Source organism: Haemorhous mexicanus, chromosome 1, assembly GCF_027477595.1.
Source record: "Haemorhous mexicanus isolate bHaeMex1 chromosome 1, bHaeMex1.pri, whole genome shotgun sequence".
In the NCBI taxonomy this organism is placed as follows: Eukaryota; Metazoa; Chordata; class Aves; order Passeriformes; family Fringillidae; genus Haemorhous; species Haemorhous mexicanus.
The window spans coordinates 14,667,099-14,676,056 of record NC_082341.1 but is presented as its reverse complement, the minus strand read 5'-3'; the positions used below and the strand labels follow the sequence as shown (position 1 = coordinate 14,676,056).

The 8,958-nt window shown below is 43.8% G+C and overlaps 1 long non-coding RNA gene across 1 annotated transcript; it reads right to left on the bottom strand.

Moving 5' to 3' along the window:
• Window positions 1-3,908: 3,908 nt before the first annotated feature.
• On the bottom strand, window positions 3,909-8,343 carry LOC132324364 (uncharacterized). The gene is made up of 2 exons (XR_009485599.1): window positions 8,109-8,343; window positions 3,909-4,463 (listed from the first exon to the last, which is right to left on the bottom strand). It is a non-coding gene; the product is annotated as an uncharacterized LOC132324364 (long non-coding RNA).
• Window positions 8,344-8,958: the final 615 nt, after the last annotated feature.

Below are 8,958 nucleotides of genomic sequence, written 5' to 3'. Positions count from 1 at the left end.
CCCCTATTTTTGCCTCTTTTCCTGCTGCTGAGGCTGGACTGGTGGTGATGGATGCCTGTGTGACTCTCTTCAGCCTCTTTGGCTTGAAGCTCATTTTACTTTCAGACTCCTGCTCCCTTGCTTTTTCATGTTTGTTCCTTCTCATTCTCTGGGAGGTTTTTTGGGTTCATTTTTTTGTTTTGTTTTGGGTGGTTTTTTTGTTTTTTTGAGTTATTTTTAATAAATTGTGCTAATTTACAGCTGTGTCTATGCTTAGGCTGGGCTGATCTGCATCCCTGCGAACCATTCCTAGCTCAGGACAGTAACATACAGACAGATATCAGTTCCATGCAGAATGCCTGGGCTCTAAACTCCAGTGTTCCCAGAGTTCCAGAACTTCTATCCTTTGTCCACAATAGCATTTGGTACTCAAATGCTAAAGACAGTCAGCTGCCCTACAGAGGTGTGTTGAAAGGCTTTTGTTAAATATGGATTAAAAGGTGAATTACCTCTGCTTCGTGTACCTGAAGATTAGAGTAATCCCTCATGGCATGCAAATAAAATCCACTAAACCCACGGAGCCCTGGGCACTTCTGTGGAGAGCACAACTTCCCTGCTCATCACAGGAACCCTGGGTGCAACCAGAGCATGGAAAGCTTGCCTCGCTTCCCTTTCTGCTGGAATCCTCAGGAGGAGAGTGACTGTCCCTCAGGGAGGGAAGGAAACAGCATTAGATGGGAGAATGAAAGGCAACTCTACAGCAGAATCTGGCAGAGATGAAAAGATCAACAATTGGAAATTTGTCAGTTTTGACAATCTCTTCAGATTACTCTGCATATGCTGGCTATATTCCTTTGTAGTTTTGACAGGATAAGAAAAATAACACCAAAAAATGGCTGGAAGATAGCTAAAAAATAATGGGAATCCATGGAACTCAGCAATACAGGGTAGCAATGATAGGTACCTCTGAGGCAGTGAAAATGAATCATAATGGAAATATCACCTTCTATGTAATTTTGCTATTAGATGTACCAAAGAAGTGTTGTTAAGGTCAATGCCTGGTATTTATGGCTGGGGATTGATTTGACCTCAAGTTCTTTCATTTTGCTATTCTGCCAGCAGTTAAAAGTACACATTGTGCTGCCAGAAGAGTGGCTACCCAGCCTCACTGCAGGCACTTTTCTTGTTGGCCTGTCTCGCCTTGAACAGTGTGAAATAGCTTGTGGCCAGAAGCTCTTATCCCATTTAGTTTAAGGCATTTGCTATGGCTGGGAAAGGAAGGGATTGATAACAGAGACTCAGAGTTTATATGAGTAAAGCACTGGAAGTTTTACCAAAAAGAATTCTGCACCAGCAAGGGTTGGTTTTTATGGCTAGTGCTCATGGTTTTGTAATGTACAGACGTGATTCCTGATTACATTAGATTAAAATAAATTGGCTTGGCATGGTGACCAAACTTTAAAAGAGGTAACAGTCCCACTAGTTGCAGCAATTAATGACATAACTATGCAAAGTATGCTTCCTAATTTCCTAAAATATCTCCTAAATCGTGCAGATTTCTTCCTTTTGGTTGCTATTTTTGATTATTATATTTACATGTTAGGAGCAGGGAATTTATTTCCTGGATCTAATAGACTTGGGTCTATGTTTACTGGCTAGCTGGAAGATATTTGTAAATGTTTCTATATCACTAGTCTATGTTTACTGGCTAGCTGGAAGATATTTGTAAATGTTTCTATATCACTAACACCTCCTATTTCCAGGGACATCACTAAATACTGGAATACCAAATTAGCAATTACAATCTGCTAATCACTACAGTGGTGTTCACCAAGGCTTTCTTTAGCCCAGACAGGTTAATCTCCCTGTGCTGCCTCTACAGCCAGGAGGAAATTTCTGCAGCAAAATTTGGAGCAGAAACCCAACATTCAAGTGCTCTGAACAATTCTGGGGAGTCAGCTTGGCTACAAGGGGTCTCCAGAGACAGCTTCCCAGGGCTGCAGGAATCCCTGCATTATACCCATTACACCCATGATTTTCTTTTTTTCTATTTAAGAAAATAAATTCTAATAAATCAAAACAAATAGTCATGCAAAGGACAAAAATGAACAAAAGGAGAAAGCTGCTGATCTCATGCTTCCCTGCAGAGAAAATGAGGAAAGGGTGGAGAATTGCCCAGGCACTTTCTGATTATCCTGTGAGATAGGATGGGAACAATGAGTGGTTGGTGTGAGTCTGAACAGAGCACTTTCTTTTTGGCTCTTCAACAAATGTTGGCAGCATTTTCTTTTTTAATGTCAACATTATGTGCACAGCTTCAAGGTAAGAGTTCCAAGTCACTCAAGTTAATTGATACATCAGGGATGTGGAACTGGAACACAATGTCCTTGATGCTACTTAAAAGAATTGCAGAACTCTATGTTGCCTTTGCAGGAGGGACTAGAAAAATCCGAATGCACTACAAAAGTGCTGGCCAGAAATGGGGGCGTTCACTGCAGCCCTTTCCTTCAATGCCTGTCAGATTGACTGAAAAATTCTGAAATTATATCTTCTGCACTAGTTTTGATGATTAAATACTGTCCTGCCTCCCAAGATGGATCGACTTTTGTCTGATGCAGCACTGTCCTTTTGCTGGCTGCAGCAATGTTTTCATACAGAAGAAGTGAGTACCTTGTGCTCTGAATTCCCAGCTGTCTGCTGCAATGTAGCCTCAAGGCTTCAAAATTTGGTGTGAGATGCTGTCAGTGCAAAGACAGAGCTCTGTGCTCAGTGGAGAGGAGGAACGCTGCTTAGCAGGAGCTGCTGCTCGTGGGATGGATCACCTGCCCCTAAGCTCAGGCTGCAGCTGAACACCCATCTGGGTCAAGGGAGAAGTGCCAGGGCAGCCAGCCTGGCCTCCATAGGCTGTGTGTCACATCTGTCAGCCTGGTGTGGCTTCTCTTGGGAGTTCCCAGGAGTGTGACAGGGGATAAGGTAGGTTCACTTGGGCAAACCAAGCCCCGTGGCTCGAACAATTATGGTTACTAACAGAACACATTCTTTTATCCTATAAAATATTGCCTGTCAAATCTATTTGGTGTAAAAACAGATGTTGCTCATGTTCCAGTAGAAAGTGCCCTGACTGAGAGGAAAATTCTCGGAGATTCCAAGCTTTGTGAGAATCTAAAGAGGCTCTTCAGACCCCCAAAACCCTGACTGATCCCCCAGAAGGAGCAGCTCTGCACAAACTTTACAAAGCCATGGCCTGCTCTGCTTCACCGCAGGGGCATTTCTGCAGTTTACCTAATCCAACAAAGGCAGTATTTGTCTTGCTACAGTCAGGTAGGGAAGACTTGTAAGACTTGTCCTAACTGTACTTTTATAATCACACACTTCCTGTGCACAATGCTCACTGGGTGTAACTGTAAATAAGGATTGCTTTCATCCTCAAGTTCAAAATGATGAGGTTTCTCCATTGCTTATGCAGTGATTGTGCACTGAGACACAGGGGAATGACAGCTGCCAAGGCCAGCCAAGGGCTTGGTGTTCCTGAGAGGGTGGCTTCAATTAAAGTCTTTTCTATCTCACTGTTACTCTACTTTTACAGTATAATTCACTCTTGCAAATCAAAACTGACTTCATTACAGTGTACCCACATAGTGAAATCTCTATGATCTTTAGTGCTTGAAATCCACAGCACTTCCTAAGTTTTGACAGCAGTTTCCAGGTTTTAACATCAGTTATTGTTCTCATGTGAGCAATACCCCTGAATTCATTTCACTGGAAGATGGAGCAAAGGTGAGGAGCTAATCCAGCACTACAAAGGGAAATCTTGTGACACCTTCAGCTGAAGCTCAGAAGATCTGCCTGCCATTTATACCTCTCATTTACTTCAGTCCAGTTCTTTATGCAAGCTGTATGTTCTGCAGAGACCAATCTTAAAGACAATATTAAAAAGCAGAGAAAGGGTGGAAGTTGCCTGTTTTATTTGTTTATAAACAACATAACTGGAGGTGGCACCTCCATGGCTTGGACAGGAGGACACTGGCTGCAAGAGAGATGCCTCCAGAACCTCTGGAAGCCAGGCTGTGAGCGTACCCTCCAAAGGCAAGCATGGCTCTGTGGTCTCTGTATGCTGAGATATTCCAACATGAGGTGATTTGATTTGAAAGGTGAGTTGCAGAGCTAAGAGGGAGCTGCAGTCCAGCACAGTTTGTCTCCATGAGCAACAAGAGCTCCCAGGCCAAGGCCAGGATTCTCTGACTGATCCTTCCAGAAATCAGCCTTTGCTTCTGAAAGCTCCTTCTGACTTCGGATTTAGTGAATTCAAATGCAGAAAAATCCCTTCCCCAGGGACATGGGCTTGTTCTTCTGACAAAAAGCTGCTCCTGTCCCTTTGCCTCAGCACTTCAGTGCCACTGACCTTGGACCAGGAGCACCTTCCTCCCCCAGAGTTTAGCAAAGTGGGTATTTGAACAGGGAATCCTTAAGCTGTAAAGACCTTTCTGAAACGAGACAAAATTAGGATTGATATCAGTAACTGTATATTTATATTCTGCACTGGCTTCAAACCATACTTAATTTTTAACCAGGTTTGTTATGAGAGGGTTTGTAGCCAAGATTAACATAAAAACACAAAAAGAATCCATAAAAACATCATAAGAGCTCTGATTTCTGAATAAATATATGCTAAATAAGCTAGCTTTGAATGCTGCTCTGACAGTAATTAATTTTCAACCCTTATCTTTACTCACTGTAAGACATAGTTTTCAGACGTATACACTAATTTTCAAAGAAATTGGTCATATATGGCAAGCAAAATTCATGCATGATGTCAATGTAGGCAACACCTTGGTATAATTTCCTTCTAGTTTTCTAGTACAGCTCACACCTTGATTTCGTGGCACAAGATAATTCTATGCTACATTAGCTATGCAAGAATTGCTTAGGGAAAATGAAACCATATTTTTGAATGCTACAGATCAGCATCAGGTGTGCATGACAATCCTAATTAAATAATATTAATTTGTGTACAAAGTGCCCTGGATTCACAACAGTTAGATGTTCAAGCCTTAACAAACAGCACATGACTGAATCAGTGATTTTTGAAAGGTAATCAGCAGCTGGACTGGAACCTATCCAGAATGAAATCCTGCTATATTACACTGCTGCCATGCTGGGAACCAGCACAGCTGCTGATTTCACAAAAATAAGAAATTATATAGACCCTATGCCAGTGCTTAGTCACCCTCAGTGAAACGTGTTCCCTGCTGCTCAGAGGGAGCCTCCTGTGTTTCAGTTTGTGCCTCTGGTCCTGCCCCTGGGCACCAGGACCTGCTGCACTGTGCAGACCACTGGACTGCTGCTTGCTCTGGCAGCAGCTGAGCCAGTGTCAAACACTGCCCCAGAGCCTACAGGCTGCCTGGGAGAAAGCACATTTACTCATGAATAAACTCTGAGGAAAGGAGTGCAGATCTCCATCCCAGCCTGTGTCCATCACTGCAGGCCAGGCTGGCCCAACAGGCACTGTCAGATCTGCTGTGGCTGCTCCTGACCTGTGCCTCCTCCTGCTGTGGTGGTGATGATGGGTTTAGACTGTATGGAGCAAAATCTCTCTAAAAACTGGTTTGTTTCGACTGTGAGCTCACAACTCTCTTCCCTGATACTCTCATAGAGGAATGATTTTAGCTGTCTTATTAGTCCTTCTGCCTTCTTGCCTTATTTAGTGCAGCCAGCCAAGCTATAGAGCTGTATACAGGCTACATGCGATTACAAATAAAGCTGAAATCAAGCAAGATTGCACTAAGAATAAACAAAAGACAAAGAAAAGCAACAGGCAGGAGGGAAAACAAAGTCACCTGCTTTATCTAGTGATGTCTCAGTGCAAGGGTAGGGCGGTGAGAAGGGAGGCCTGGCCTGTCCATGATGGCTGCTCTGAGGAACATCAGCAGCCAGGCTTAGGAAGTAGAGCCAGGAAAGGTGCAAATTCAGAAGATTTCAGGTCCAATCTGTACAAGGATGATTTCTGTGGGACTGGCTCATGATGCCAACTCAGCCAAGACAGACACAGCCCCAAAGGAGTTGTAAATAGACTTCTAATGATACATGCTGCTGCTTTCCCTGGTAAGTATTTTTTCCATTTTTAAGCCTAAAATTCCAAACAACTACTGCTTTATCTTAAAGCTTGATTAAAGCTGACTATGAGTAATCTGACATACTATTCATGTTACTCCTGAGGGGAACAAATGGATCACTCAAAGGCACACTAGGAAACTCTTTAAAGTCTCACTGCGCTGGTTTTGGCTGGGGTAGAGATAACTTTCTTTACAGTAAGCAGCTCAGGGCTGTTTCAAAATTGTGCTGAGAACGGTGTTGATAACAAGGGATGTTTCTGTTATTGCTGAGTGGGGCTCACAGTGTCAAGGCCTTTTCTGCTTCTCTCAGTCTCTTGCCAGGGAGGAGGCTGGGGGAGGAGCAGGAGCTGGGATGGGACACAGCTGGGACAGCTGATCCCTCCTGACCCAAGGGATATTCCAGGCCATACAATGTCATGCTCAGTGGATAAAGCTGGGGGAAGAAGGAAGAAAGGGGAACATTCTGAGTGATGGTGTTTGGATTCCCACGTCACCATTAGGTGTGATGGAGCCCTTCTGTCTTGGAGATGGCTGGATGGCCCATGGGGAAGTGGTGAAAGAATCCCTGGGTTTACTTTCCTTTGCTTGTGTGTGCAGCTTTTACTTAACCTGTTAATTTGTCTTTACCTTGATCCCAGAGTTTTCTTACTTTTACTTTTCCATTTCTCCCTCTCATCCCACCATGGGGGACGAGTCAGTGAGGGGCTGTGTAGGCTGAGGTGCCTGAGGGGGTTAAACCACAACACTGAATACAGAGTGTGCTATGAGCTTTTCAGGAATCTGAAGGCAGTCTCTGTCTGCTGGCCTGGCAGCAAACTGGGCACAGCAGGATAAGTCTGTACCTCTCTGGGAAGCAGTAAGAAAATAGTTACATTATCCAAGACTGGATTCAGTGGAAGTTTCTTTTGCATTATTTGTACCTATTGCTACTGTTGCCCCTCCATGTGTCTGAGGCTGAAGGCGGCCACTGTCTCAAGGAAGTGTGCCTCAAGGATGGTGAGGGCTTGCTGAGCAGGTACCCACAAGCAGAAAGTGCTCACAGAAACATCAAGTTAGTTCCAGGTTACTGTCAGAAGGGATGCCAAAATCTTGATACATTAGTGATTTTCTCTACACTGGCACCTGACCTGTACAGGATCTGTAAAATCTGTGATTTTTTTCTGTTTTAGCCATAGGCTTTTAATCTACTTCTTTCTTTATTGGGAACTTCTGTAAGTAAAATGTGCTTTTTTAGTTTGGGGTCCAGCTCAACCCAAAAGGATTTATGGGCTTTTGATACTTTATTGCATTTTGATACAATATTGTTCCTAGTGTCCCCGACCACAATAATAATCCCAGATCTGGCAGATCTCTACACTGGGAAAGCATTGCACCCTATTTCAGTGTCTTCAGGGTGCAATTCTTCTAGCAGATGTTTAAAACAGGACAAGAAGAGAAGACTATGAAGTTTTAACCGAATTTAGGATGTGGGTGGTTTTGATGCTGCATGTGTCAGGAGATTATGCATATGACGATGTGGCACATCTCACTAATAATTCAATATGGGGAAGAAAAAAAGAGTTAATGCTAAAATATTTGCTTTCCCTACTGAAAAGATAGTCCCCATTACACTGAAGAGTTGCAGCCCAGTTCCTAGTGCTGCTCTAAGCATCTCAGTCAGCATTTTCTTCTCGTTGTTCTAGACCACCACCTAACGGCGAGGCTCAGGCTGGGCCCACTGCCCGGCTGCTGCGCACTGGGGAAGGCCACAGGCAGAGCTCACAGCCCCAGCTCAGCAGGGGCAGGCAGGATCCTGCCAGGAGAAAACCTTCCCTTGCCCTTCCCACTGACCCTTGGGACAGCTCTAACAGGCTAAGTGCACTCCTGCACTTGTGCCAGCAGGGCTATGTGGTATTAAATCTTTTTTGCAGAACTGAACTGTGTGACCTGGATCAGCACTAACAGGCCTCACTAATTGCTTAGGACATTCTTGTCCTAGAGCCTTATTGCTGTAGATTACTGAAGCTTAGTACTTACTCTAAAATAACTTGCTCTATCTGTGACAGTGCAGAGCAATCTCCCAGAACAACGGCAGGCTGGCTTCTGTTCCTTGCCCCGTCCTTCTCACGTGGATCAAGCAGTGCAGTCGCTGAGCTGTCGTCAGTCCAGGCTCTCTCCCATTACTGGTGAAGAAATTAGTTACTCTAAATTAGTTCCCTAATAAATAGTTTCTAACTCTCTTTCTTCCCCTCTGTGGATTTTTTTTTACTTACTTATTGGGAACCTTTAAAAAAAAAAAAAAAAAACCCCAAAAAAAAAACCAGTGCTCCTGCTTTGACGACCTTCTCTATGAAAACAAGCTGTAGCAGTCCCAGTTAAATGCCAATAAGGCCGGCACACTCACTCCCCAGGACGCACTCATGGAAAACACTGGTGAAGTTCTGACTACCCCCATACTGAGCCATGCATGCAAACAAGTAGAAAATGTTCACATAAAATACTCAGTGAAAATGCAACCAGCAGTATCCCAAATAACATAATTTTAATCTGCACCCTTTTCATCTGTTTGGACTCAGTTGTCTCTCAAGTAAGGGACAGGAGTAGTTGCAGTTTTGGCTGAGCTTATCCACCTACTCCCACTCATCCTGTTCCTGCAGCAGCAATCCCTCATCCCCTATTGCTAGTATTTTGTAGGAGTTCTGTATGGACTAACACAACTGTATTAAACCATACCCTATGGAGAACCTGTATGTCTGATATTCACTTCTCCAGTTGTTCACTCTGCCATTTCATCATCACCTCCACCAGGTGGCACCTCACAGGTTAAGCCTTCAGGAAACTCTAAAATTTAGGACAGTCCAGTTTATCCAGAGTCATTAAATTTTCA